Source organism: Acipenser ruthenus, chromosome 16, assembly GCF_902713425.1.
Source record: "Acipenser ruthenus chromosome 16, fAciRut3.2 maternal haplotype, whole genome shotgun sequence".
NCBI classification, from domain to species: domain Eukaryota; kingdom Metazoa; phylum Chordata; class Actinopteri; order Acipenseriformes; family Acipenseridae; genus Acipenser; species Acipenser ruthenus.
In genome coordinates this window covers 10,664,974-10,672,387 of record NC_081204.1, presented here as the reverse complement: position 1 = coordinate 10,672,387, position 7,414 = coordinate 10,664,974, and the positions used below count along the sequence as shown (strand labels likewise).

Genomic DNA, 7,414 nt, shown 5'->3' with positions numbered 1-7,414 from the left:
TGTAATATAGAGCTCTTTTCACAAAGCTTTACTTAAACAGCAAAGCAGTTTCTGGATACTAAACTGTATTTAATTTTCTGTGATGCATTTGCATTATGTAATGAAATCGACTGCTTCAATAAAACCAGCGATAATAACATAAATAATAAACATTTTTCATTTAATTTGTGTGAATTTTGTTTTTGCTTCATCCTTAAATGACACTGTGTGTTAATTGAATTTAAAAGTGAGCAGAAACAAGGCCAGTGAAAACAAGCAAGAAAGTGTGGCGTTTTTCCAAATCCATTGGAGAAGACTGTTTGACAAGCAACAGCTTGTTAAGGTGAAGTCTATTGAGGTGCTTCTCTCTTCAGTACAGTACTGGGGAGCCAAACAGTTGCAGTGTCAAGCTGGTATCTTTTTTAGCTGGAAAACAGAGGCGTTCCTTGGCTGTTCTGAACAACAATGGATATCGTCAGTCCAGCCCCTGATCGTTCATAAACAGTTATCTCAAATTTCATAGAACAAGATTCAAATTGGCATCTTAGCCCAGGAGTGTACTGCTGAATGTTCTTTTCATCTCTCTAATTCAATGGAGGACTACAGAACTGCAGATATGTGGGCGTAGTTGAATTTTATATTATAATCCAGAGACACATTTTTTCTTGAAGGATTTTATAAATTAAGTTCAATATGTTGTGGCAGCTCTCCTTGAAATGTTAACCCCAAATCCTGTATGGCAAGCCACGTTATCAATTAGAGATATCTCAAATTCATTTATAGATGTCTGGAAATATTTTAAGATATCTCTAAATCATTTTCAGATATCTCAAAATATTTTTGATATCATATTATATTAAGAACTGCAGCATAAACATGGAAGGGTGAACATTTTTATTTTAAAAAATGGCATCTTAAGAAATGGTTCTTATGGAATAACTATTGACATCTTGTGTTACTATTAGATGGGTTGATGCTCAGTGGTTAGCTTCAAGTAGGTACACTCAATCAAGTTTATGATCCTTGTTTTTGAACTTGCAGTGGAGGGTGATCCCAGTCGCTAACCCCAACCCTACACCTCTGTTCAGAAATGACTCAAAAACGTTTGTTTTTGATCCAAATGTTTTTGTTTATCTTCTATTGTTTGCCAATAGAAGATAAACAACTGCTTCACATAATAAGATTGGTCTTATGAAAATGGGGTAACATTTTACATTAAGTGTCTCTAGTTACTGTATACATAGTGGTTACTTTGTAAATACTTACATATAATTACAATGTTATTATGCATAGTTACAATGTACTTAATGTGTAAATCTTTTTGCACGATATATGTAAGTACACAATTGTATCAGAAAGGGGTTAGGGTCATGTCATGCAAAAAGAATTACACATAAAGTACATTGTAACTATGCATAATAACATTGTAATTAAGTGTAAGTATACCTGCATTAACGAAGTAACTACTATGTAAATACACAGTAATTAGAGACACTTAATGAAAAATGTTACCAAAAATTGATGATTTATCAACAGCATTTTTACCTAACCATGCTACCTAAAATATTATGCGATCATCACATGTTGAAAGGGGAATGGATCGCTACACAACTAGTCACCTATGGCACTACCAAATCATATTGCCTGTTATTTAGGGTCATATTGCTTCAATAAATAAATAACCTTCTATCAAGGTTTGCATGGTTGATAAAAGATGCTGTGTGCCTGTCCAGCTTTTAGCTATTCTTAGTTACCCTGCAAAGGGTGCAAGTTGTTGCATTTGTTTCTTTTGAAACGATCCAGCCTTTTGTTTCCTGTACTTTGTTTGTATGCTTATGTGTATTGATGAGACTTATCACAAACAGTAGGCAACAGCTGCAGGATATGCATGTGCTTCTCCAGGGTAATTTTCATGACGCTTGCATCTTGTGCTTAGATTCTGTAGTGTGTTATTAAAAACAAACCGTGTTCCCTGGCAAGTATACAAGGGAACTTTTGGAACCTTGCCAACTGTCAGATGTAGCTAACCAGTCTGAAGTAATTGAATGTGTGTGTGGTGTGTGTTTTTCTATTCAAGACCATCTAACGAAGAGCATCACAATTGTAAATGTATATAAAACTTTGGTTTTGCTGCTGCAAATTGTCATTATTTGTGCCTCTGTCTTGTGTGTGTATTTTGAATAGTAGAATTACTGTTCAAATCTGTTGTTGGCTTTTTTCGTCAATAGTTTAATAATTTAAATATAATTCATAAAAGCAGGCTTATTTTAATAACCCACAAGTTACTTTTATTCCAATAAAACCTTTACCGGTGGCAGCATCAAGAATGGGAATTGCTGTGCAAGGTGAGTGATATAGTCAGGGGAGCACAGGTTTGCATCCTGGCTTTGCAAAGCTGCTTTTCTTCCTGGGGATTTCACAAGGAGCTCTGGCTTTGGTTAGAGAAGGAAAATCAGCAGGGACTGAGTCACCTCTCTTGTCACACATCAGATTCCACTGGCAAGACATCCAGTGAGCTCAACTGAACACCTGCAGGGTTGGCCTTCGTCCTCCAGGGGCTGGTAGCTATTGAGCATCTGGGTGTAAAGAGGTGTAAAGGAATTTAAAATGCAGTTGTTAAATTGATAAACAGATCAAATGTGTTTCATCATATGAGTTGCTATGGATCTTGTTTACAGTATGAAAAACATTTTTCGAAATTTCCAAAATTGTAGGGATATAAATGTTGTATATATTTATTCATTTATTTATTTGTAGCTTGCATGCCAAGTCCATAATAGTCGATCAAGAGTAATCTAAATGATTTCAATTAATCTCCATTTTAAGCTGAATATGTACAAGCGGCTGGTGTGCAATGAATATAACATGTACTTTACCATGATTTCACTGTTGTAGCATGTTTAAACACACTTTATTGTGTTTTTACCATGAATGTTATAAAGACCATTCCTGGGTAGAGTTTAGAATAGTAAATCTAAATATTAGTACACCATCCATCAACCTGCCGCAGCTGGGATTGAGTTTTCAGGATTAAATCAAAAGACAGCTGTGAGTCGTTTCTTGCACGGTGATATGATATACTGCGATGGTCCTAAATTACAGGGCTGCAACAAGAACTGTAGAACAGTTTAATTTATTACAACTGGAACAAAATCATTCTGCAGGTGATCCTTGAGGGTAATCACAGAGGCCTTCCATTTTACACAACCATTTGATCCCTGCTGGGGTAATCACTCACTTACATCTTCCAGAAACTACCCTTCTGTTCGTTCTGTTTCTTTAGAGACGTAGCAGTTTGTTTATATTCCATGAAGATATGCTTTGCTGCAGGCATACAGGTGTCCTTCCTTCTTGAACGTCCACTCCCCAACTCTGTCAACTAAACAGGTATGCTCCTGCTGTAACCTGCATGTGGAGGAGGTTGTCATCTAAGAGTTCCACTGTTGCTCAGTAGAAATGGAAATAATAGTGTTTTTGTTTTTGTGATTTGTTTCTAAATATATACTACTAAATATTTCCCATGCACCTTGTTTAGGTTAATTCATGATACCTAGCAACACTGTTCACCAACGCAGATTATTATTATTATTATTATTATTATTATTATTATTATTATTATTATTATTATTATATATGTTTTAATAAACCTAGATTTTCAAATTATATACCTCTTAAATCAAGTTATTTTATCGTTATTGTATTAACTATGCATAAAAACCAATATGGTCCCACTGAAATACATCAACATGGTCCTACCTGAGCATAATATCTTGAATAAACAGTTGCATTTGCAAATAACTGATTTATAATATACAAAAGAATTAATCAACTTTGGCTTAATCAAAATGAATGTAAAGCTATTTACAGTTTCAGGCAGAAAACTATAAATAGTCCTGCAAAAACTGTATTTGATTGACAGGAAAATACTTGCAACCATCACCAAAATTCAAGCAGACATTAGACTCAGGAGGTAACCCCCACATTCATACCAGCCTTCAATCAGTTGCAACTAACAATAATATTCAAGCCAGGTACATTTAAAACCTACCTCTCTTTGCAGCCTGTGTGCAGAGCTTTGAGTTTACTGCTTCCTCCCCAAATGAGCCACTTCATGCCTACATCAATTAAAATGTGCAGCAGCAATCACCAAGTGCACCAGAAGGCAGGACCAACCGCCAAAACCAAGCAAGGCAAAATGGTTTTATTCTCTAATAAAAATGTGTTTTTAAATCACAACCATTGTCCTGAATCTACTTTGATTCACAATGCTTTGCTGAATGACTGCAAAATAACCCATTTTGATTCCTAAATAATTCCAGGAATTAACCCACAAAACAGTGGTATAAAATAAATGTATGTTTTGTGTGGGAAACTGTGCCTGACACTATGTTTTATGTGCACTTTTGTTTCATATAAATTTCTTATGAACCAGTCTTTACAAGTGTGAAACAAAACATCATGTCTGCTCAATATGTATTCCTTTGAAAACACATAACATATATCTTCTCTTTTAGCACTAAAGGATTATGTGCAACTGAGCAAAGAGCAGTCAATAGATTCCTTTATTTTAGTGTCATCCATGAAGTAAGGACATGCACATTTACCGTAAGAACAGCATTCAGTGATCACAGATCAATAAGAAAGAATGGAAGTAATCATGAAAAACCACCAGCCTGAAGCATCATGATCTGTGACACAAGCAAAAATGAGGCAGGGTTGCTATGGATACAAGGCTTGCTCTCACTCACAAGATGGCCGGCAACTGCAATTACAGTGCAATGCAGTGAGCTTTTTTTTCGAAAGAGAAAAATAAATATGATTTCATAAACAGTACATTTTTTTTTACATGTATTGTCATCTTAAAATTGTATTCTAGTAAATGTATATTATACTGACAAATTAATTTCCTCCTGTCTGTATCATTGCTATGGTCACATGTTAAAACAATATGTCAGTGAATGGGTTATTTATTTAAGAAAATCAAAGAATATTGCTGAACCCAAAAAGTATACAATAACTTGATGTAGCATTTGGGCGTGGGCGAGGTCGGGGGGGTTGTCAGTAGGGCTGTACTGTATTTATCTTTTAAAAATAAATCTTTTGCCACTTTTTTATTTTGTTTTACTCTGTGTTACTGCATCCATCTATCACAAGTTACCTACATGTCTTGCTTTCAAAGCTAAATCTTTTGCTTCGCACTTTGTCTCACCTTCCTAGTAACCAATATCTGATTCTCCTACGACTGGCGTGTTTTCAGTGTTGACTGACTCCTTAAAAAAATGTAGGGAAGTGTAGAACTGAAATATCTGTAAGGAGCGATCGACACTATTAGCTCAAAAAGAAAAAATGGAATTCCATATTACGTGCTTGTTAGGAAAGCGTGAGACCTACAAAATGATCGAAATACAGAATGATTGAAATACAAATTACCAGAATGATTTTGTTAGCTTTGTCTAAGAACCTGGTTGTGTTTTTGCAGGCAGATGTTCACAGAGCAAATTGGGGGTCAAATTCCACTGCATTAACATGGCAGTCTATCACAAGTTGGGCTGCTGTTTCGCTTTGGTCCTGGTTGCTTTCAAAACAGGCAAAACTGGCACAATGTTACTCCATAAAATGAAACGATTAAATCATGCAAACTGTCATGGAAATATAGGAGGCTTATAAATAAGTACGGTGCTAAATGTCTATGTCTTTACAAAGTTATTGGCACAAATGTTATGCTACTTAAAATAACGTATGACATGACTCCAAATTCAATTGTACTATGAAAGGCAAGCTCGGTATGCTAATAATAGAATGGCGCATCTGGTGTCTAAGGAGAGCTAATATTAAAATAGTTATATACAGTATATTGAAGGAGAACCTTTAGCATGTTGGAGTTTGATAATGGAATGTTAAGCACAATAAACAAACTGATGTTTCGCAGGTCTTCAAACTCAAATGGGACCTGTTGATTAAATACAGATACTGTAGTTAATCCTGGCGGCTTATACTTATACTTTTCAAATCATTAATAGTAGCATTTAGCTTTTCAGTGGAGAGTACTGTTACCTACTACCATTTCTTTATTAGAATACAACGTCAGTGATGAACTGGTGTTTGATCTTATACAGTGTTGTTGTTTGAGGTGATATCTCAGTTAAACCTGACTCAGCCTGACTTTTTTTTTTTTACACAGCCCCTGTAATGATCATTTTCAGAAGCTGTGTATTGCTCAGTTCAGTGGTCCTCACTTGTGACTGACTTAGATATTTATTTTGTTTAGATCGGCATCATAGTAATTTGAACACCCTTGTTTAATAGCCTGCCATCTGATTAAGAGTCAAGTAGATGGACGTTTTGGCTTGTGCCTTCTTCAGTGTAGTGATTAACAAGTAAATGTTAGGTTAGATTGTTAGGGATGACCAATTCTGGTAAAGTGATGTGACTTTGTTAATCCCCAGTAGGGACAATCCATCATAAACAATTCATTCTTGTTCATTACATAAGTACAATCATGCTGATGGGGTAGACTGTGCAGTAGGGTTCAAAACTAAAAATACATTGCTACTAAGATTCTTTTTTGTTTAAAACTATGGATGAATAACAGTAGACCTTTGAAAAAGGCAATAGTCGACACCTTCATTCCCATACAGATCTTCTAAGGAAGCTAGTCATGTGGAAGCCAATGGTCAACTGCTGCAACTTTACAAGCTGATTTGCCCTTTGAACTGGTCAAGTGACTTTTGAGTAACCCTGTACATGTTAACTGGTGTCAACTTTTCAATATAAATAAGCGTGTAACTATCTCTGTCTGTTGTAAGAGGTGTCTACAAAGTAACCACTCAGGGTTCACTACACACAATGACAAGCAAGGCACAATTAATCCATGATAGTTAGTCTTTCAAAGAAAATATTCAGGTATCAGTTGATGGAGGGAGCAATGATGTAAAGTATTTTGACCGTGGTTCCTTATTAACAATGCAGCATGTTCATTAAGTATTGTTATGACTCAATAGAATAAAATTAAGTACTTAATCAGTGCTATACAAAACCCCTCATTTTAATTTCTCTAAGATTAGAAAAGACAAATGCAGACCAATCTTTACAAAATGAACTATTGCACGTAGGCATACATGTTTGAGAAAGGGAAATTCATATACTTGGTTGATGTTTATATGCCTGGTCTTCACTGAAGTGGGCTATATAAGTCCCCTCATTGTGCATGCAGAAAATGTAGCCCCATGACAAACACTCCTCTATTTGTTTTTATTGAGGGCATGATTTATTTCTACTGCATGATTGCCATGACAACCATATCTGATTCTCTTGGTTAATCTTTGTGTATCCTGTTTTATTTCAAAACAAGATCTTACATTTCATACACGCACCTGAAGTGCCAATGCAAATCAGAATTCTCTGGTTCAATGAAACAATATATTTCTATTGGCAC

At 35.4% G+C, this 7,414-nt stretch overlaps 1 long non-coding RNA gene across 1 annotated transcript; it reads right to left on the bottom strand.

Moving 5' to 3' along the window:
- Positions 1–2,415: 2,415 nt before the first annotated feature.
- On the bottom strand, positions 2,416–4,111 carry LOC117411797 (uncharacterized). The gene is made up of 3 exons (XR_004545854.2): positions 4,028–4,111; positions 3,222–3,425; positions 2,416–2,555 (listed from the first exon to the last, which is right to left on the bottom strand). It is a non-coding gene; the product is annotated as an uncharacterized LOC117411797 (long non-coding RNA).
- Between the last annotated feature and the right edge of the window lie 3,303 nt (positions 4,112–7,414).